The sequence below is a fragment of the Dasypus novemcinctus genome, chromosome 8 (genome assembly GCF_030445035.2).
Source record: "Dasypus novemcinctus isolate mDasNov1 chromosome 8, mDasNov1.1.hap2, whole genome shotgun sequence".
Lineage (NCBI taxonomy): Eukaryota > Metazoa > Chordata > Mammalia > Cingulata > Dasypodidae > Dasypus > Dasypus novemcinctus.
The window spans coordinates 128,390,173-128,414,304 of record NC_080680.1 but is presented as its reverse complement, the minus strand read 5'-3'; the positions used below and the strand labels follow the sequence as shown (position 1 = coordinate 128,414,304).

General features: G+C 40.0%; 1 non-coding gene across 1 annotated transcript; it reads right to left on the bottom strand.

Moving 5' to 3' along the window:
* Positions 1-3,513: 3,513 nt before the first annotated feature.
* On the bottom strand, positions 3,514-3,652 carry LOC111766310 (small nucleolar RNA SNORA8). Its single transcript, XR_002798395.1, has one exon. It is a non-coding gene; the product is annotated as a small nucleolar RNA SNORA8 (small nucleolar RNA).
* Between the last annotated feature and the right edge of the window lie 20,480 nt (positions 3,653-24,132).

Here is a 24,132-nt window from a genome sequence, read left to right as displayed (position 1 = left end):
TACACCTGGCTGTTCATTTTGCTTGGAAGAAGAAATGGCCAGAGGTGCATTTGTACACTGATTCATGGGCTGCTGCCATTTGTTTGACTGGATAGTCACGGAATTGAAAGGAACGTAATTGGAGATTGGTGACAAAGAGGTCTGGGGAAGAGCTATGTGGATAGACCTTTCTGAGTGGGCAAAAAACATGAAAATATTTGTGTCCCACATGAATGCTCACCAGAGGGTGACTTCAGCAGAGGAAGATTTTAATAATCAAGTGGATAAGATGGCCCTCTCTGTTGGCTAATGCTCAGCCTCTTTCCCTAGCCACTCCTGTCATTGCCCAATGGGCTCGTGAACAAAGTGGCCGTGGAGGTAGGGATGGAGGTTATGCATGGGATTAACAACATGGACTTCACCTTACCGAGGCTGACTTGGCTACAGCCACTGCTGAGTGCCCAATCTGTCAGCAGCCGAGACCCACACTCAGCCCCCAATATGGCACCATTTCTTAAGGTGACCAGCCTGTTACCTGGTGGCAGGATGACCACATTGGACCACTTCCACCATGGAAGGAGCAGTGATTTGCTTTAACTGGAATAGACACATACTCTGGATATGGGTTTGCATTTCCTGCATGCAATGCTTCTGCCAAAACTACCATCCATGGACTTACCGAATGTCTTACCTACTGCCTTGGCATTCCACACAACATTGCTTCCAATCAAGCAATCCATTTCACAGCAAATGATGTGCAGGAATGGGCACGTGCCCATGGAATTCACTGGTCTTACCATGTTCCCCATCACCCTGAAGCAGCTGGATTATATAGAACAGTGGAATGGCCTTTTGAAGACTCAATTAGAGTGCCAACTAGGTGGCAATACCTTGCAGGGCCAGGACAATGCTCTCCAGGAGGCTGTGAATGCTCTAAATCAGCACCCACTCTATGGTGCTGTTTCTCCCATACCCAGGATCCATGGGTCCAGGAATCAAGGGGTGGAAATGGGAGTGGCATCACTCACTATTACCCCTAGTGACCCACTAGGAAAATTTTTGCTCCCTGTCCCTGCAACCTCAAACTCTGGTCTACAGGTTTTAGTCCCAAAAGAAGGAGTGCTGTCACCAGGAAACACAACAATAATTCCATTGAACTGGAAGTTAAAACTACCGCTTGGCCACTTTGGGCTCCTCTTACCTCTGAATCAATAGTCAAAGAATGGAATTACTGTACTGGCTGGGGTGATTGATCCTGACTATCAAGGGGAAATAAGACTGCATCTACATAATAGGGGTAAAGAAGAGTTTGCCTGGAATACAGGAGATCCTTGAGGGCATATCCTAGTACTGCCATGTCCTATGATTAAAGTCAATGGAAAATTGCAACAACCCAATCCAAGCAGGACTAACCATGGCCCAGAATCTTCAGGAATGAAAGCTTGGGTCACCCCACCAGGCAAAGAAACATGGCCAGTTGAAGTGCTTGCTGAGGGTAATGGAAAGATGGAATTGGTAGTGGAAGAAGGTGGTGATAAATATGAACTTTGACCATGTGACCAGTTACAGAAATGAGGACTATAATGGTTATGAATCTTTCTTCCTTGTTTCATTATGATGATGCCTGTATATGTACACAAAATGTATTTCTTTGTCTTCTACCTCAAACTTTTCCCTTATCATATAACAAGTTGTATCAGTCTCATGTCATAGTATTTGAAGATGTCAAGTTTAAGAGTGAATATTACCCAAGAACTTGCACATTATTCCATATGGGATTAAGGAGTTTCCAGTTGTATGCAGGAGAGTTGAGCATTTTTAAGTGGAAATATATATATATATATATATATATATATGCATGTTTACTATTGTTTTTACTTAGAGACTAAGTATGGTTTAAGGTAATGTGTATGGTTACCAAGTTGACAAGGGGTGGACTGTGATGGTTAGGCTAATGTGTCAACTCAACCAGGTAATTGTGCCCAGTTGTTTGGTCAAGCAAGCACTGGACTAACAATAATATAAGGGCATTTATGGACTTTAGTCACTGTTGAATTTACTGCAGTGGTAAATCATAGACAGCTGATTAAAATTACATTGATCAGGGAGATTGCCATCAGCAACGAGTGATGCTTTATCCAATCAGCTGGCTGCCTTAAAGGGGAAGTGACTCCAGCTTTGAGGGAGAATTTCCCAGCTCATCTTCGATCAGCCAATGTCTCCCAGAACTCATCAAGAACCTTCCTTGGAGTTTCATTGGAGTCCCTGGCTGCAGCTTGCTTGTGGAACCTGGACTTGTGCATCCCCACGGCTGTGTGAGAGGCTCTTATAAAATTGCATACTATTGACAGATATCTCCTGTTGATTCTGTTTCCCTAGAGAACGCTGATTAATACAATGAGACAGAAAAAAGGGTGCAGAAATAGGCTCACATATATACAGTCATTTGATTTTTGACTAAGTCTCAACATGCAAAGTTTGTTCAACAAATGATGCCAGAACAACCAGATATCCACATGGATAAAATAAGTCTCTTTCCCTATCTCATACCACTCAAATATATCCTGCCATAACCCACAGAAGATACTGGGGGAGTTGTAAACTATAATCCATGTGGTGCAGCAGTGCTCCAAAATGTATTCACCAAATGCAATGAATGTGCCACAATGATGAAAGAGGTTTTTGATGTGGGAGGAGTGGGGGGTATGGTGGGTTGTGGGGTATGTTGGAACCTCTTGTATTTTTTAATGTAACTTTTTTGGTGATCTATGTATCTTAAAAAAATACAATACAAAAAAAATTAATTTGAGATGTATCCTAACCCTAAATTAAAAGCTAAAACTCTAAAGCTTCTAGAAATAAATGTACACGAATATATTTATGACTATGTGGCAGTCAAAAGATTTCCTAGGATCAAAAATACTAAGCAGAAAGAAAATACTGACAAATAGGACATTATCAAAATTATAAAATTATAAATTATAAATTTCTGCTCATCAATAGTCTTAAGAAAATGAATGGGCAAGGTTCAGACTAGAAGAAAATATTTACAGTATGTAGATATGACAAAGCACTTTGTATGTGGATTATATATAGAACTTCTACAACTCAATAGTTAAAATATTGGCAGAGAATCCCATAAAAGAGGGAGTGGGAGCATTGAACCAACACACTTTCTAAAAGAAGACATGAAAATAGCCAACATGCCCATGCACAGATACTCAGCATTAGTTATTAAGTTAATTCAAATTATAGTTAAAAAGAGGTACAACATCACACACTACTACGTAATGGTTTAGAACTGTAAGTACCCCAGAAGAGAGAGAGCCATGGAAGCAAGAAGCTGAAAAGAGGGGAGAGACAAGCAGAGGCTGCCATGTGTCTTGCCATGTGGCGGAGGATCCAAGGATTGCTGGCAGCTGGTCTTCAGGAAGAAAGCATCATCTTGATGATAATGTCTTTTTTTTTTTCCTGAAGAATTTATTCTTATTGATGATTATACCAATCTGAAGAGTACTAGAAAAACTATGGAAATACTGTATCAATAGAAATACCAGGTTTAACATGCACAAAACCAAGAAAACCAACGATGCCAGATACTGAATTTCTGTAGCACTGTCTTTTGAACTCCCCAGTAGGATAAAAATGCTGAGTGCAGATACCATGCAGTACTATTGATGATGATGTCTTTTTTTTTTTAAAGATTTATTTTATTTATTTATTTCTATCCCTTTCCCACCGCCCCCGCCCCCCTGCCCCAGTTGTCTGTTCTCTGTGTCTATTTGCTGTGTCTTCTTCTTTGTCTGCTTCTGTTATTGTCAGTGGCAAGGGAATCTGTGTTTCTTTTTGTTGTGTCATCTTGTTGTGTCAACTCTCCGTGTGGGTGGCACCATTCTTAGGCAGGCTGCACTTTCTGTCGTGCTGGGCGGCTCTCCTTATGGGGCACACTCCTTGCACGTGGGGCTCCTCTACGTGGGGGACACCCCTGCGTGGCACGGCACTCCTTGTGCCCATCAGCACTGTGCATGGGCCAGCTCCACAGGTCAAGGAGGCCCGGGGTTTGAACCGCGGACCTCCCATGTGGTAGATGGATGCCCTAACCACTGGGCCAAGTTCGCTTCCCAATGATGATGTCTTGATTTGGATATTGTCACAGCCTCAAACTGTAAAATAATAAAATATTGTTATAAGCCAACCCATTTTAAAGGATGTGTTTTCAGCAGTCTAGCAAATGAAAACACCAAGAGTTGGTGAAGGTAAGCTTGAACTGGAACTCTCATATATTGCTTATGGGAATACAAAACAGTAAAATCACTTTGAAAATTGTCATTTTTTAATAAAATTAAATATACAACTATTGTATGTCCCAGAAATTGTGCTCTTAGGGGTTTACTCAAAGAGAAATGAAACAAATGTATGTGGGCATGCACATGTGCATATACAACTTGTGTAAGAAGTGTCATAGCACCTTTATTTATAATAGCCAAAAAAGGGAATCTATCCAATGTCCATGAATAGGAAATGATAAAGAATTTGTGGTATGAATATGCAACAACATGGGCCATACTCAAAAATACTATGCTGAGTGAGGTGAGGAGCCCCCGCTCCTCTAGACAGGGGGCTCGGGGTGGGGAGGCGCAGGCGTGAGAGGACGCACAGTGACTCGAAGGACAACTGCGGAGACGAGGCGGATGGCGCAGGTCTACTTTATTGAGGAAGTACAAGCAGTTTTATAGAGTATGAAGAGAGGGGATTGGTGGAGGGTGATTGGGCTCTGATAGGCTAGATTAGCTGTTGTTACCTTATAAGGGCATAGAGGCAGAACTTGTCTACTAGGCTGGTCAGTAGTTACTAGGGAGAGCGTAAATTTGAGAGGGCTGAGCTGGATAGCTCGCTGACAGGCGGAAGAGAGCAGCGTGTCTTTACGAGGTAGGAGGCCCTGAGATTGGCCCAGACAGAGGTGGTGCGAGGGGGCTTGCGTGAGTTTCCCCTGCGGGGAGGCGTAGGTGCATACCTCGTCCCGAGGGGCCAACCAAAGGAGGCGTATTTCGTGCCTCAGACCTCGGAGGCGGCCAGTTCTGAGAGCCAAACTTTTGCATGCTTGCCCTCAGCTGAGCTAAAGAAACCAGGGTTCATACTGTATGATTAAAATTATCTTAAGTTGTAAAATGGTCAAAAGTAGGCTGTGATGATGGGAAACTGAGGAATGGTTACCTTTGGGAAGTGGTGTGGGGGGGAATTGAGAGGAAATTTTCTGTATCTTGATTGGTGTGGTGACCACACAGGTGAGTATATATTTGTCAAAACCATATGTATTTGCAATTAAAATATTTTCATTTTACTGTATGTAAATTAAAGTCAATAAAACATTTTAATAAAAAATAAGTTGGAAAAAAGATAAAAAAGAGAGAAAATACACATTGCCAATATTAACAATGAAAGAGGAAATATCACTGATCATCATCTTGACATATTAAGTGAATATTATGGAAAATTTTTTCACAATAAATTTGATAACTTAGGTGAAATAGACAAATTTCTTGAAAGACACAATTTATTAAAAGGATAACCAGAAAATATGAATACCTGACTATCTATTAAAGAAACTGCATTCAAAGCTTCATACAAAGAAATTGCATTCAAAGCTTCACACAAAGAAAACTCCAGGCAGAGATGCCATTACTTATGAATTTTATCAAACATTTAAAGAAAAAATAATATTAAACAGACATTTTCAGAAAATTGAGGAGGGAAGAACACTTTTGAACTTGTTTTATGAGTTTTTACAACCTTGGTACTAAAACTTGAAAAAACATTAATAAAGAAAATTAAAGATGGGAAATGGACTTGGCCCAGCGGTTAGGGCAACTGTCTACCACATGGGAGGTCCATGGTTCAAACCCCGGGCCTCCTTGACCCATGTGGAGCTGGCTCATGAGCAGTGCTGATGGGCACAAGGAGTGCCGTGCCATGCAGGGGTGTCCCCTGCGTAGGGGAGCCCCATGTGCAAGGAATGCACCCCATAAAGAGAGCGGCCCAGCATGAAAGAAAGTTCAGCCTACCCAGGAATGGTGCTGCACACATGGAGAATTGACACAGCAAGATGATGCAACAAAAAAAGACACAGATTCCCATGCTGCTGACAACAACAGAAGTGGACAAAGAAGAACACGCAGCAAAATGGACACAGAAAATAGACAACTTGGGGAGAGAAATAAATAAAATCTTAAAAAAAAAGAAAATTACAGACCAATATCTCTCATGAAGGTAGACAAAATAATTTGTTACATCATAATGAAGTGAAAATGTTCCCAGGTTAATTAGAATTTAAAAAATCAATTGGTGTTGAAAATGTTCTAAAGGAGAGCTGATGTGGCTCAGTGGTCAAGCACCAGTTTTCCACATATTAGATCCTGGATTCAATCCCCAGATTGGTACCTCAAAAAAAAAAAAAAAAAAAAAAAAGGTGCACCTTATAATCTCTCCTGCAAAGAAGTGCCTGAGTAGAGTTGGAGCCTGCTGGACCGGGCTGTTTGCAGGGCAGGAGGTTTCTAGACATTGATTTAGTGGGATGGTGACAGAGGAGGTTCTTGTAAGAGGTAGAATTTTGGGTCTCTTGGGTCTCTTTCACGGAGATCGGGGCTGCTTGCGGGACCCTTCCCCCTGGGGCTGGCGGCCCGGTAGCAGCGATTCCTGGATGCTATGCTGCATTCAGGAGTTTCCAAGTCCTAAGTGGGCTGCTTTGAGGGCTTGCAGGGCGGGAGGTGTCTGGAAGTTGATTTGGTGAGACAGTGATGGAGAAGATTCCTGCAAGAGGTGGAATTTTGGGTTTCTGACATGGAGGTCAGATATTGCAGGCATGACCGCTCCCCCTAGGGCTGGCACCCAGCTGTGGGGATCCCTAAAGGCTGTGTTGCACTGCGGTGCCCCCAGGCTCCCTGTTAACTGGATGCATGGTTCCCAGGTCTGTGTCCCCTAAACCCTGGTGGCCCACACTCCAGAGACTCACACCTCTTGAGTCTGTAATATCACAGACTTCTCATCCCTGAATCCACTGCCCACTGAGGTCCATCTGAGGTCCTTGATTGTCCTAGCCCTCGGCGTCTGTGTTTTTTCTTCTCTTTTTTCTTTTTTTTATTGTCTTGGGTGCTAATATTGCATTATCTCCCATTCTTTCCTCCCACTGTATCCCCCAAGGTCCTTTTTTGTTTATTTAGTTTTTTTCTTTCTTCTTTTCTTTTTCTTGCTTTTTCCCTCCCTTTTCTTTGCCTACCACCCTTTTTTCTTCCTTTTTTTTCTTTTTCTCTCTTTTTCTTCTCATTTTATTTTATTTTATTTATACAATAGGTGCTGCAGGGAGCACCTCACATTTGCTGTGTTTCCTCATCCTCCATTTCCTCATTTCTGTGTGAATTGATTTTGGCCACCTACACTATCCCATTTCACCCACATCTTGCTATCCTCCATCATCTACTGTCTCTCTTATATTCCACCTCCCTTTCTTTGGTCCCCAAATTGTCTAACATTTTATTTCTAATACTTTTGTTCTGTTTTCTCTCTTTTATCCACTCTTGATATTATTGTCTTTCTTTCCTCATTCCCTCTCTCATGAAAACACTGGCTTTTTAATTCATACTATATTCCTCCCCATATTCAGTTGACTTTCTCATTATAGGTACTCTACTTACTGCTATAACTCTACACAACTTACATGAGTCTAATATCCATTCTCCCAGATCTCACATTGTTGCTCTGCTAACATTTATCACCAGTACTACTTTACACATTTTCTTTACTTACACATTTTCCTTTCCCTGACCCTGATATTTTCCTTCATAGTGAACTTAGCCAGCAACAAGAAATTAGAGTAAGAAGAACAAAGTAACAAAGAGAAGACATAACACTTATGCAAGAACAAGAACTAATTAATCCCCAAGACTAGACAAAGAAGCTAAGGAACTGATTAAACCCATCAAGATAAAATGATGAACAGACAGCAACAAAAAACTACAAACCAAACCAATAATCAGGAAAACATGGCTGAATCCAATGAACAAACTAAAAACCAGGAAGGGGAGCAGAATATCAGACAAGTAATTAAAGATCTCAAAACATATATTAGAGACCAACTTAATGAAGTAAAGGAAGAGATTAACAATATGAAGAAAATACTTGGAGAGGAAATTGCAGACATACGCAAAAAGATAACAGATATGATGGGAATGAACACCACAGTTCAAGAAATAAAAAATACACTCTCAGCAAATAGCAGCAGATTAGAAGAGGCAGAGGAGAAAATTAGTGACGTGGAAGACAGTGCATCTGAAATCAAACAGATAGTAGACCTGATTGATAAAAAGATAGAAAAAATCCAGCTAGGACTTAGGGACCTGGATGACAATGCAAAATGCACAAACATATGTATTATAGGCATCCCAGAAGGAGAAGAGAAGGGAAAGGGGAGAGAAGGGGTGTTGCAGGAAATAATGGCTGAAAACTTCCCAAATCTACTGAGAGAGACAGGTGTACATGTCTAGGAAGCACAATGCACCCCAAACATCATAGACCCCAACAGGCCCACTCCAAGACATATACTTGTTAAATTATCCAATGCTCCAGACAAAGAGAAAATTCTAAAAGCAGCAAGAGAAAAGAAAACCATCACATACAAGGGAGGCTCCATAAGATTAAGTGCTGATCTCTCATCTGAAACCACAGAGGCAAGAAGGCAGTGGTATGATATAGTCAAGGTACTAAAAGAAAAAAATCTCCAACCAAGAATACTCTACCCAGCTAAACTAGTATTCAAAAATGATGGCGCGTTCAAAATATTCACAGATAAACAGAAATTGAAAGAGTATGCCAACAAGAACCTTGCCCTTCAAGAAATATTAAAGGGAGTTCTCCAGGAAGAAAGGAAAAAACAGGAGAGGCAGAGTTGGAGGAGAGTGTAAGAGCAACAAAAAGACAAAAAGAGAAGAAAAAAACAAACAAACAAAATATGACAAATACAAGTCCAATCAAAATATGGCTAACATAAATAATTCCTTGCAAGTAATAACACTGAATGTCAATGGATTAAACTCACCTATCAAAATATTCAGATTGGGACATTGGATAAGGAAATATGACCCATCTATATGCTGCCTACAAGAAACACATCTTAGACCCAGGGATTCATGGAGGTTGAAATTGAATGGCTAGAAAACAATCCTGCAAGGAACAATAACCCAAAAAAGGCAGGAGTAACTCTATTAATATCAGACAAAATAGGCTTTAAATGCAAAACAATTGTGAGAGACAAAGAAGGATACTACATATTAGTGAAAGGGACATTCTCTCAAGAAGAACAAACAATCATAAATATTTATGTTCTAAGAAGGGGGCCTCCAAATAAGTGAGGCAAACACTGGAAAAACTAAGTGAAAGGATAGATGCCTCTATAATTGTAGTGGGAGATTTTAATACACCACTATCAACTTTGGACAGAACATCTCAAAAGAGAATCACTAAAGAAAGAAAACATTTGAACAGTGTATTAGTGGAGCTGGACCTAATAGACATATACAGATAATTACACCCAAATACAGCAGGATATACATTTTTCTCAAGTACACATGGATCATTCTCCAAGATAGACCATATGTTAGGCCACAAAAAAAGGCTCAATGAATTCAGAAAGATCGAAATCATACAAAATAATATCGCTGACCAGAGTGGCATGAAGCTGGAAATCTGATAGGGCCAGAGGCCCAGATTTCACACCAAGATATGGAAATTAAACAGCACACTCTTAGAAAAACAGTGGGTCAAAGAGGAAATCTCAAAAGAAATTTATAGCTATTTTGAAATCCATGAAAATGATAACACAACATACCAAAACTTATGGGATACAGCAAAAACAGTACTGAGAGGGAAATTTATAGCCATAAATTCATACATCAAAAAGAAGGAAAAGCAAAAATTGAAGAACTATCTGTGCATTTGGAGGAATTAGTAAAAAAAAACAACAAAGTAACTCCACAGGTAGAAGAAAGAGAAATAACAAAGATAAGAGCAGAACTAAATGAAATAGAAAATAAGAAAGCACTTGAAAAGATAAACAAGACCAAGAGCTGGTTCTTTGAGAAGATCAATAAAATTGACAAACCCTTAGTGAGACTAACAAAGAAAAAAAGAGAAAAGATGCAAATACACAAAATAAGAAATGAGAAAGGAGATATCACCATTGACCCCACAGAAATAAAGACTATCATAAGAAGATACTTTGAAAAACTATATTCCAACAAAAATGACAATTCAGAGGAAATGGACAAATTCCTAGAAACACATAAGCAGCCTATATTGATGAAAGAAGAAACCAATGATCTCAACAAACCAATCACAAGTAAAGAGATAGAATCAGTCATGAAAAACCTCCCAACTAAGAAGAGCCCAGGGCCAGACGGCTTCACAGGTGAATTCTACAAACATTCCGGAAAGAACTAACACCAATCCTGCTGAAACTCTTCCAAAAAATTGAAACAGAAGGAATGTTATCTAACACATTCTACAATGCCAACATTACTGTAGTACCAAAGCCAAACAAAGACACCACAAGAAAGGTACAGGCCAATTTCTCTAATGAACCTAGACGCAAAAATCCTCAACAAAATACTTGTTAACCGTATTCAAGAACACATTAAATGAATTATACACCGTGACCAAGTGGGATTCATTCCAGGTATGCAAGGATGGTTCAACATAAGAAAATCAATCAATGTAATACACCATATGAACAGACTGAAGGAAAAAAACACATGATTCTATCTATAGATGCAGAAAAAGCATTTGACAAAACACACCACTGTTACTTGATAAAACCACTGCAAAAGATTGGAATACAAGGAAAGTGTTTGAACATGATAAAGAGTATATATGAAAAACACACAGCCAACATCATTTACAATGGTGAAATCCTAAAATCCTTCCCTCTATGATCAGGAACAAGACAAGGATGCCCACTGTCTCCCCTTCTATTTAACGTTGTCTTAGAAGTACTTGCTCGAGCACTGAGGCAAGAACCAGGTATAAAAGGCATTCAAACTGGAAAGGAAGAAGTTGAAATTTCATTATTTGCAGATGACATGATCCTATATATAGAAAACCCCGAGAGGTCTACAACAAAGCTTCTAGAACTCATAAATGAGTTTAGTAAAGTTGCAGGTTATAAGATCAATGCGCAAAAATCAGTAGCATTTCTGTACAACAATAATGAGCAAGATCAGGAGGAAATCAAGAAACAAATAACATTTACAACACTAAATAAAAAAATCAAATATCTAGGAATAAATTTAACTAAAGATGTAAAAAACTTATACACAGAGAACCACACAGGACTGTTCAAGGAAATCAAAGAAGACCTAAATAAATGGAAGAATACTCCCTGTTCATGGATAGGAAGACTAAATATTATTAAGATATCTATCCTACCAAAACTGATCTACACATTCAATGCAATCCCAATAAAAATCAACACAGCATTCTTCAGTGAACTGGAAAGACTAGCTATGAAATTTATTTGGAAAGGAAAGAGGCCCCGAATAGCCAAAGACATATTGAAAAAGAAAAATGAAATTGGAGGAATCACACTACCTGACTACAAAACATACTACAAAGCTACAGTGGTGAAAATGGCATGGTATTGGCACAAGGAGAGACAAACTGACCAATGGAACCGAATTGAGAGTTCTGATATAGATACTCATATACACAGTCATATAATATTCAGTAAAGCCACCAAACCCTCTCAACTGGGAGAGAATGGCCTCTTCAACAAATGGTGCCTGGGGAACTGGATATCCATATGTAAAAGAATGAAAGAGGATTACCATCTCATAGCTTATACAAAAATCAACTCAAGAAGGATCAAAGACCTAAATGTAAGAGCCAAGACCATAAAGACTTTGGAAAGCAGTGTAGGGAAGCATATACAAGACCTGGTAATAGGAAATGGCTTCATGAACATCACAGCAAAAGCATGAGCAGCAAAAGAACAAATAGATAAATGAGACCTCTTCAAAATTAAAGCCTTCTGCACCTCAAAGGAGTTTGTCAAGAAAGTGAAAAGAGAGCCTACACAATGGGAGAAAATATTCTGTAACCATATATCAAATAGGAGACTTATAACTTGCATATATAAAGAACTCCTATATCTTGTAAATAAAAAGATTAACAACCCATTTTAAAAATGGGAAAAAGATTTAAACAGACACTTCTCCAAAGAAGAAATACAAATGGCTAAAAAGCACATGAAAAAAATGCTCCAAATCTCTAGCTATCATGGAAATGCAAATCAAAACCACAATGAGATACTATCTTACTCCCATAAAACTGGCAGCTATGAATAAAACAGAAGACTACAAATGCTGGAGAGGATGTGGAGGAATGGGAACCCTCATCCACTGCTGGTGGGAATGCAGAAGCATCCAACCATTCTGGAGGACAGTTTGGTGGTTTCTCAAAAAACTAACCATAGATTTGCCATATGACCCAGCAATTCCACTGCTGGATATATACCCAGCAGAGCTGAAAACAAGGACACAAACTGATATATGCACACCAATGTTCATAGCAGCATTGTTCACTATCACCAAGAGTTGAAATCAACCCAAATGCCCATGAACAGATGAATGGATAAATAAAATGTGGTATATACATACAATGGAATACGACTTGGCTTTAAGAACGAATACACTACAAACACATGTGATAACATGGATGAATCTTGAGAACCTTGTGTTGAGTGAAGCAACCCAGGCATTGAAGGACAAATACTACATGACCTCAATTATATGAAATAAGTAAACCAAGCTGCCTCAGATAGCTAGAGACTGGATGATAGGCTTACAGGAAATCAGGAGGTAGAGGAAGGATGTACGCTGATACCTACATGGGTGAAATCTATGATAAGCTGGAGGTAAGTATTTGTACAAGGAAGAGATAAAATGGGGGCATAGGGTTACCTTTGGGTGGGGCTTTGCGGGTTTGAGGGGGCCTAGGGATGGGCAGATGGGTAATATTGCCCAAGAAATTGGGGGAGGGTGGGGCAACATATGAACATAGGAGATTGTCAGGTGTTGGTTGAGAGTATAATGCTGAGAAAATCTTTTCAAAAATATAATAAGGAAAGTACCTGTTCAAGATGCTTAAAGGGGATAATCTGAGGCAGGACAGGCTCCTAGGGAATATGTGAATGCTCATTTTGCTAGAGTGGGTTATTTCATTGTGTAGAGACCCATATAATGAGAGTGAAGTTATACCCACATCCTGGGGAGGACTGATGTTCTCAAATAGAGGGAATTGTATCTCTCGAGAGAAATGTGGCTCCCAGTGCACTAGGGCAGTTGAGCATATCAAGCCCTCAACACAGTTGCAAGTATCTCTGAACATGGCCCTTCAAGCAATGATGATTGACTGTCACTGTGGGCCCTAAGGGGAGGAGGAAAGAGGTATTGAATAGAGGGAACCAATGTAACTGTGTGGGCAATAGAAGTGTTTCACAATAGTACACAAGGATGGATATAAGACATGTAAAATTACACCAAAAATATATAGGGGCTGATAGGCTAAAATGTAAATCATAATGTGAAACCTAAGATAACTAAAAATTTAGAAAATTGTAGTCTAAAATATAAACCACAATGTAAACACGAATGTTGCCTTTTTTGAAAGCTATTGTCTCAAAATTTGTACATCAGTTTCAGTAAATATAGTATGAATATGTAAAAAGATTATTGCTGTGGAAGGGAAAAGGTTTTATGTTGGATATGTGGCAGTACTGTATATTGTACATGTGAATTACTGTGATCTAAAACTCTTGTGAAGATAAGCTTAATAATTAGAAAAAAGAAATGAAAAGGATGGGTCATAGACACTGAGGAAAAGATGGAAGAAGTTGCCTTGTCAATTTGCATACAGGGCAACACTTATTGCAGTGATGGAGGGCAAAACATCAAAAACAAAGCTTTTGCATTTTAAAATTTTTTGATACCCCAATTTATTTTTACCTTAATTTTCCCAAGTATTCTATATCTAACCTTTAAACTCATTGCTATATTCCATTTTACTAATAAGGGAACCTGGCAATATATTGGGCTTCACTTTTCAGGAGGTTTTGGACCACAGAGAGTTTCAACAATGGCAGTGGAGGAATACTGGCGTGGGATGTTATTGACAGGGGACACATGGTTGGCAGGGAGTTCTCCAGGGCATATACAGGGTACATGAAAATGTTTGGATATTTTCATAGTGGATACATTTAAAAACAACAACTGAGGGAGTGCTGAGTTCCTAGCCAGGGGAGCTCTATCACAGTCCCTAAAGGAAGAGTAGCAATTCCCCAAGGGCAACAGCAAAGACCAAAAAAGAATGAAGGTCCAATAATGAGCCCTTGATACTAATGACTATGCTTGTGAGCCTGTTCACCTGAAATAAGAACAAGGCCTAGAGCAGCACTGTGCCTAAGAGTTCCCTCCTGAGGGCCTCCATGTTGCTCAAATGTGGCCAGTCTCAAAGCCAAACTCAGCATGTAAATGCACTGCCTTCCCCCCAGCATGGGACATGCCACCTGGGGATGAGCCTCCCTGGTGCCGAGGGATCACTACCAAGTACCAGCTGATGACATAACTAGAAAATGACCTTGAATAAAAGGTTCAACTCGGACCAGCAGAATATCCCTGTCTACATATAATAGCAGTTTAAAATGCTGTTTGACCTAATGTGAGGGGGAAATGGAAAGGACAAATGAGTTTATATGGCTATGAGTCTCTAAAAAAGAGTCTGGAGGTTGTCAGAAGGATTGCCCTTATGCACGCCTGAGCAGAGTCTCAGAGACAGATAAAGTAGACACAAACCCAGGTATTGGTTCTTTTGAGGGCAAAAGAGACCCACGGGTTCTATGGTCATGGCTGATGGAGTTCATTGCCATGTCAGTTGGCCCTTCTTTGGAGCTGGTGTTTCTGAGTGATGGAGCTGGACTCACATGTCATCTCTTTTCACAAGCCTTTCATGCTACTTTACTGGGATTGTAGTTGGTGCTGGGGTTTAAGATATATTTAGGGGATTTGAATCTCTGGACAGACAATATGATAGCCAGGACCTGAGCCTCAACAGACTTCAGCTCCTACACTCTGATTTATTGGACCTACTCCACTCAGCTAACATGGAGTTGAAGAATGTCAACCACCACACCATGCTGCCTAGAGTGCCTACAACTGAAAGCAGGAGGATTGCATCCAGTATCCATGTGGAATCTAAATCCCCTCTTGACATAGATGTGGAATGGAAACAACCAAGCCAAGGTCCACAGGAAGGAGGAATACAGTATGGATAGAGTGGACTCACAACATGGAGCCTAGAGTGTCTACAACTAGAAGCAGGAAGAGTGCATCCAGTACCCATGTGCAATCTAAGCCCTCACTTGACATAGGTGTGGAATGGACACAACCAATCCAATGTCCACAGAGGAAATGTGAAATGGGTGTGGGAACGGTAGCCATGGGGGCTGCTGGGTGTGGGGAACGGGAGGAAGAGATGAGATGTGGAGGTGTTTTCGGGACGTGGAGTTGTCCTGGATAGTGCTTCACGGACAATTACGGGACACTGTAGATCCCCCCAGGGCCCACTGGATGGAACGTGAGAGAGTCTGGGCTATGATGTGGACCATTGACTATGGGGTGCAGTGATGCTCAGAGATGAACTTACCAGGTGCAATGGATGTATCACGATGATGGGAGAGAGTGTTGCTGTGGGGGGAGTGGGGGGCGGGGGCGGTGGGGTTGAATGGGACCTCATATATTTTTTTTAATGTAATTAAAAAATAATAATAAATATTAAAAAAAAATAATCAAGAAAATGTGGCACTGGTGTGGAAAAAGTGGTCATGGTGGCTGCTGGGTGCGGGGAATGGGAGGAAGAGATGAGATGTGGAGGCATTTGCAGGACTTGGAGTTGTCCTGGGTGGTGCTCCAGGGACAATTGCTGGACGTTTTATGTCCTCCCATGGCCCACTGGATGGAACGCGGGAGAGTGTGGGCTATGGTGTGGACACAGGACATGGGGTGCAGTGATGCCCAGAGATGTACTCACCAGATGCAATGGATGTGTCATGATGACGAGGGAGAGTGTTACTTGGGTGGGAGTGGTGGGGTGAGGGCGGTGGGGGTGAATGGGGACCTCTATTTTTTTAATGTAATATTTAAAAAAAAATGAATAAATTGAGTAGAATTTGGAAAAAAAGAGAGTGAATATTACACAAGGCCATGTACCCTATTCTGGTGGGATTTAGTGTGTTCCCAGTTGTACCCAGAACAGTTGACTATTGCTAAGTGGGAATATATATGTGCCTGTTATTGTTTTTATTTACAGACTAGGTATAATTTAAGGTGATGTGTATGGCTGCCAAGTTGACAAGGGGTGGACTGTGATGGTCAGGCCAAATAATGAGGCCCAGTCGTTTGATCAAAGAAGCACTGGGCTAATTGTAATATAAGGGTATTTCACGGACTTTAATCCTCAGTGAGTTGATTATAGAGATGGTTGGTTATGTCTACAATCAACTGAGAAGATTGCCATCAGCAATGAGTGACATCTCATCCAATCAGTTGAAGGCCTTAAAAGAAGTGATTTCAGCATTCAGAGAGAGAATTCTCATCTCTATCCCAGAGAGTCAGCATCTCCTGGGGAACTAAACAAGAAACGTCATCAGAGTCCCTGTTGGCAGTCTGCCTTATGGAATTTGGACTTGTATATCCCCACAGTCACATGAGACAATTTTATAAAATCTCATACTATTTGCAGGTATATCCTGATGGTTCTGTTTCCCTAGAGAACCTTGACTATTGCAATTGCTTATGCATATTTGTAAAAAAATTCCATTTGGTTTATTTGTGTGAGTCTCTTTCTGGTTCTCCGTTCTGTTCCATTGGTTCTTGAGTCTATTCCTGTCAGTTCCACCTAGTCTTTTTCTTCTTTTTAAAGGTTTATTTTCTTCATTTCTCCCCTCTTCCCCCCATTGTCTGCTCTCTGTGTCCATTTACTGTGTGTTCTTCTGCATCCACTTGCATTATCTGGTGGCACTGGAAAACTGCATCTCTTTTTTTGTTGCATCATGTTGCTGCATCAGCTCTCCATGTGTGCGGTGCCACTCCTGGGCAGGCTGCACTTTTTTCACATGGGGTGGCTGTCCTTGCAGGGCACACTCCTTATGTGTGGGGCACAGCATTCCTTGCATGTGGCAGCACTGTACATGGGCCAGCTTATCACATGGAGGCCCTGGGGATCGAACCCTGGATTCTCCATACAGTAGATGGACACTCTATCAGTTGAGCCATGTCTGCTCCCCAGTTCCACCCAGTCTTGATGGCTGTAACTATATAATGCATCTTGAAATTGGGGAGCCTTATTCCTCCCACTTTCTTTTTCTTTTTCAAAATTGTTTTTGTGATTCCACTTCCTTTGCCTTTCTATATAAATTTTAGACTACTTTTGCCTCTGCAAAATATCTTGATAGAATTTGGAGAGAAATAGTATTAAAAAAATTTCCTTTGGGAGAGAATTGAAATCTTTTCTATGTTGCATATTTCAATATATGAGCAAAATATGTCTCCCTATTTAAGTAGACCTTCTTTTTCTGAAATCATTATTGTATAGTTTTCAGTATAAAAGTACTTTTCATGGTATGGTGGTTTATAGCTCTATGTACCCCAGAAAAACATGTTCTTAAATTTAATCCATTACTGTGGGTGTAAAAACCCATTGTATTTTGGAACTTTTGATGAGGTGACTTCAGTTAAGGTGCATCTCACCTCAATCAGGATGGGTCTTCATCCTAATTACTGGAGTCCTTTATAAAGAATGAAATTCAGAAGAGAAAGAGAGAGAAGGCCACAAAGGGAGCAGTCAGAATCTTAAATCTATGGAACCCAGAAGAGAAGGGAGAGACCAGGAGATGCTGCCATATGCCTTGCCATATGACAAAGTGAGGAACTAAGGATTGGTGGCAGCCAGTCTCAGAACACCACTATCTTCAGTGAGAAGCATCCCTTTGTTTTTTTTTAAGATTTATTAAAAAATTTTTTTCTCTACCCTTTCTTCCCACTCCCCCACCTCTGCCGTCTGCTTGCTGTGTCCATTCACTGTGTGTTCTTTTGTGTCTGCTTGCATTCTTGTCAGTGACACCAGGAATCTGTATCTCTTTTTGTTGTGTCATCTTGCTGCATCAGTTCTCCATGTGTATGGTGCCACTCCTGGGCAACCTGTGCACTTTTTGCATGGGGCAGCTCCTTGTGGGGCACACTCCTTGTGCATGGGGTTCCCCTATGCAGGGAACCCCTCTGCATGGCATGGCACTCCTTGTGCACATCAGCACTGAATGTGGGCCAGCTCACCACATGGGTCAGGAGGCCCTGGATTTGAACCCTGGACCTCCCATGTGGTAGGTGGATGCTCTATCAGTTGAGCCAAATCTGCTTCCCAAGAGAAGCATCACTTTGATGATGCCTTGATTAGGACTCTCTTTTAGCCTCAAAACTGTAAGCTAACTGATATTGTTTAAACCAACATGTTTCTTATTTGCTTGAGCAGCTTAGGTAATTAAAACACAGTTTGTTAGATTTGCACCTTCATTTTAAAAAATGATAGCAAATGGTATTTTGTTTTTAATTTTGGTGTTCATGTATTCATTATTGGTATAAAAAATTAGTTGATTTTTCAATTTAATTTCCTTCATAGTTATAGGCTATTAAATGAACTATTTCACATCTGGTGAGTGATACAGTTTGTGTTTTATGAGGAATTGGTTTATTTCATCTAAATTTTCAAATTTATTGTCATGGTATTGACTGAGCCTTTTGAAGTCTGTAGGGTCTGTAGTGATAGCCTCTGTTTCATTACTGATGTTGGAAATTTGTGACTTCTCTTTTTTAATAACAGTCTTTTTAGAAGTGCCTCATTTTTTTGATCATTATAAAAACTACCTCGTTGTTTCATTACTTTTCTATATTTTCAATTTCATTGTCTGCTCTTATCTTTATTCCTTCCTTCCTCTTGCTTTGGGTTTATTTTCCTCTTTTATTATGTTCTTGAGGTGTGGGCTATATGATTTATTTTACTATTTTCCTTTTTTCTACTGTGCAGTTAGTGCTATAAATTTCTTTCTCAAAAGTGCTTTAATGCTGTTCTATGAATTAAAAAATTTTTTGTTAATTTTTTATTTTTAAAGAAGCTTTAGATGACATAAGTGTTACATCCAAAATAAGCAGATTCCTATATACATTAACTGCATCCTTCCCATACTTTCCCCCATTAACAACATCTATCATAAGTTTGTACATTTGTTACAATTGATGAACACATATTGAAGCAGTGCTACTAACCATGGACTACAGTTTACATTATGGTTTACATTTTGTACTGCACAATTTTATAAGTTTTAACAAAATGTATAAAGGCCTATATCCATCATTGTACATTGTGCAGGACAATTCCAATGTCCCTAAAGTTCTCCATGTTGTACCTATTCTTCCCTCTCTTTCCTCAGAACCTCTGATGGCGGCTGCCTTTATATTAATGATACAATTTCTTTCATTGGTAGACTAATCATGTCTACTTAAGTCCATAGTTGTATTTCCCCCTTATATTTTGTTCATTCCTCAAATTTGAGGATTTTGGAATGGTGTTGCCCACTCCATTTCAGATTGAGAGGGGGCTTAGATCTCATGGGGAAAGATGAATGGAATTGTCTTGCTTGCAGCTGTAGATATTCTCTGTTTTTTGAGATGGTGTTGTCCATCATTATCCTTTTGTTAGTTGTCTTGGGTGAGTTCAAAAACTGGAGAGTAGGTGTTGCAACTCTTGCTGAGATTTAGAGCTGAACTGGCACATGAACAGACCAAAGATTTAAGTCTCTGGGACATAATTTAATGAGTATAGTGCTAATTATAGGGTCAACTAAAAGAGGCAGAAGAGTCATGTGTAGGGAAATTATAAATGAGTCTAACTCTGTTACATTGGAGAGCATATATTCCAAAGGCCCACTGACAGGGTATCAAATTTCTGAGATTGTCTTCCCGCCTATAGTGTCTAGCTGCTTCTAGATCCTACTGTTTAAGGCACTATTTACTGTGGTAGTTAATGAGATCCTGCTGAGATGTGCATAAGCATAACCTCTGGAATCACCTCCCAACTCTCTTTGAAATCTCTTAGTCATAAAAACTCATTTGCATTTATTATCTCCCGTTTTGGTTAAGGTCTTTTCCCAAGTGCACCACCAGTTGACATTTGGTTATAATCCTTTAGTGTCAGGGAGGATCATCCTTGGGAGTCATGTCCCATGCCAGGGTGAAGGTGGTGCATTTATATGCTGAGTTCACTGCACCACTATCATACCGATCCACTGACCAACCAGCCCCTCCCCCCTTATCATAGATTTTGCCCATATGGGCACCAGCTCACCACTCTCTACTCCCTTTCTGTCTCCTGATAACTTATTTTCCAGACTGTAGTTCTGTAAGTCTGCTCAGTTTGCTTGCATCATATCAGTGATGTCATGTAGTATTTGTCTTTCAGTGGCTGGCTTACTTCACTCAACATGAGGTCTTTAAGATTCATCCATGATATCCCATGTGTTAATACTGCATTCCTTCTTACAGCTGAGTACTATTCATAGTATGCATATACCACAATTTATTTATCCATTCATCTGTTGATGGACACCTGGGTTGCTTCCAAATTTTGGCAATAGTGAATAATTCTGCTATGAACATTGGCATGCATATATATGTTTGCATCCCTGCTTTCAGTTCTTCTGGGGATAAACCCAGAAGTGGGATTGCTGGATCATATGGCAGTTCTACAGTTAACTGCCTGAGGAATTGCTAAACTTCCATGATGCCTGCACCATTCTACATTCCCACCACCAGTGGATGAGTGTTCCCTTTCCTCCGCATCCTCTCCAATGCTTGAAATCCTCTGTTTTTTTTTTTTTTAATAGCATCCAGTCTAATAGGTGGAAGATGATATCTCATTGTAGTTTTGATTTGCATTTCCTTAATAGCTAGTTATGTTGGTTATCTTTTCATGTGCTTTTTAGCCATTTGTATTTGATCTTTGGAGAAGTGTCTGTTCAAATCTCCTGCTCATTTTTTAAATGGGTTGTTCATCTTTTTATGTTCAAGTTGTAGGATATCTTTATATATCCTGGATGTTAGGCCCTTACCTGATAAATGGTTACCAAATATTTTCTTCCATTGACTAGGCTGCCTTTTTACTTTCTTGACAAACTCCTTTGAAGCACAAACATTTTTAATTTTGAGAGGTCCCATTTATCTATTTTATCTTTCATTGCTCATGCTTCATGTGTAAAGTTTATGAAAGCTTTTCCTACTAAAAGATCTCATAGATGCTTCCCTACATTATCTTCTCAGAGTTCTATAGTCTTGGCTCTTATATTTAGGTCTTTGAGCCATCTTGAGTTAATTTTTGTATAGGGCATGAGAATGTCATCCTCTTTCATTCTTTTGGATGTGGATATCCAGTTCTCCAAGTACTATTTGTTGAAGAGGCCATTCTGTCCCAGTTGAGTGGGTTTGGTGGCCTTGTCAAACATCAGTTGACCATATATACAAGGATATATATCAGAATTCCCAATTTGGTTCCACTGGCCAGTATGTCTATCCTTGTGCCAATACCATGCAACTTTTTAAGAAAAGATTTATTTGTTTATCCTCACCCCCCTCCTTGTATGCATTTGCTGTGTGTTTGTTGTGTGCTGGTCTTCTTTTTCTTTTTCTTTTTTTTAGGAGGCACCAGGAACCAAACTTGGGACCTCTGATGTTTGAGTGCCAAATGGTCTGAGCCACCTCCTCTCCCTGCTTTGCTGTGTCTCTTGTTATGTTTTCCTTGTGTCTCTTGTTGTGTCATCTTGTGTCAGCTCACCGCACCTGCCTGTTGCATCAGCTCACTGTCTTGCTCATGTTCTTTAGGAGGCAATGGGAATAGAACCTGGGACCTCCCATGTGGTAGGCAGGAACTCAATTGCTTGACACACATCTGCTTCCCACAATGCATTTTTGACCACTGTAGCTTTGTAGTATGCTTTAAAGTCAGGTACTATGATCTTCCAATTTTGTTTTTCTTTTTCAATATGTTTTTGGCTATTTGGGGCCCCTTTGCCTTCTAAATAAATTTCATAATTAGCTTTTACAATTCAGTAAAAATTGCTGTTGTGGTTTTCATTGGAATTGCCTTAGGTCTGTAAATCTATTTGGGTAGGATAGACATCTTAATGATGTTTAGTCTTCCAATCCATGAACATGGAATAGTATTCCATTTGTTCAGGACTTCCTTGATTTCCTTTAACAATGTTGTATAGTTTTCTGTACAAGTCCTTTACATCTTTAGTTTAGTTTATTCCTAGGTATTTGATTCTTTTGGATGCTATTGTAAATGGATTTTTTAAAAATTTTCTTCTCAGATTGCTCATTATTGAGTACAGAGATGCTACTCATTTTTGCATGTTGGTCTTACATCCTGCCACTTTACTGAACTCATTTATTAGCTCTAGAAGCCTTGTTATAGATTTCTCAGGCCTTTCTATGTATAGGAACATGTCACCTGCAAATAGTGAAGTTTTCACTTCTTCCTTTCCAGTTTGGATGCCTTTTATATCTTTTTCTTGCCTAAAAGCTCAAGCAAGTACTTTAAATACAATGTTAAATAAGAGTGATGACTGTCAGCCTCCTTGTCTTGTTACAGATTTTAGAGGGAAAGCCTTTAGTATTTCACCATTGAATATGATGCTAGCTGTGGGTTTTTCACGTATATCCTTTATCATGTGAGGAAGTTTCTTTCTATGCCTATCGTTTGAAGTGTTTTTAGCAAGGAAGGATGCTGTATTTTGTCAAGGTTCTTTAGGGAGATTGATTGGCCCATAGTTTTCTTTTCTTGTGGCATCTTTATGAGTGTTGGTGAGGGTGATGTTGGCATCAGAGAATGAGTTAGGCAATGTTCCCCCACTTCTATTTTTTTGGAAAAGTTTAAGAAAATTGGTGTTAGTTCTTTCTGGAATGATTGGTAGAATTTGCCTGTGAAGCTATCTGGTCCTCTCTCTTCTTATTTGGGAGGTTAAGAATCAACTTTTGGTTTTGTTAATTTTTCTAGTGTTTTTTAAATTCTCAATTTCATTTAGCTGTGCTCTAATCTTTGTTATTCTCTTCTTTCTCCTTGCTTTAGGATTAATTTGCTGTTATTTTCTAGTTCCTCCAGGTGTGCAATTAGGTCTTTGATTTCAGCTCTTTTTAAAAAAGATTTATTTTCTTTATCTCTCCCTCCCCCAGATATCTGTCTGCTCACTGTTTGCTTGCTTTCTACAGGAGGCACCAGGAACCAAACCTGGGACCTCCCACATGAGATGTGAGTGCCCAATGGCCTGAGCCACATCCATTCCCTGTGGGCTGCAGCATCTGCTGGCTTGTGGCATCTGCTTGTTGCGGCGGGGCTGGTGTCTCGCTCATTGTCGCAGGAGCAGTGTCTAGTTCCTTTTGTGGTGGGGGTGGCGTCTAGCTCACCTTGGTGGGGGTGGTGTCTAGCTTGTGGTGGGAGCAGGTTCTGCTTGTTCTCTTTCAGGAAGCACTGGTATGGGAACCCGGGACCTCCGATGTGGTAGCTGGTTGTCCAACTGGTTGAACCACATCCACTTCCCAGATGCCTCATGTTAAAAAGGCATTCTGCCAGTCTTTGTCTTTTGCCTGGGCAATTCAATCCATTAACATTCAAACCTGTTGCAGTAAAGGGCAGTACTTACCTCATCCATTTTATCCCTTGGTTTTCATATGTCATATCTTATTTCTGTCTCTTTTTACCCTTTTAGTTATCCTTATGGGTAATCTTCTTTTCTACACTCTCTTCCAAGCCTCTCTCTCCTGTCTTCCTTTCAGCCTCCAGAACTCACATTGGTTATTCTTGTATGGCAGGTCACTTTCCCTCAATTTCTGTTTATCTGTGAATATTTTAAACCACCCTCATTTTGGAAGGAATGTTTTGCAGAACGAAAGAGTCATGGCTGGCCTTTTTTTCTGTGTCTTAAATATATCATACCAGTGGCTTCTTTTCTCC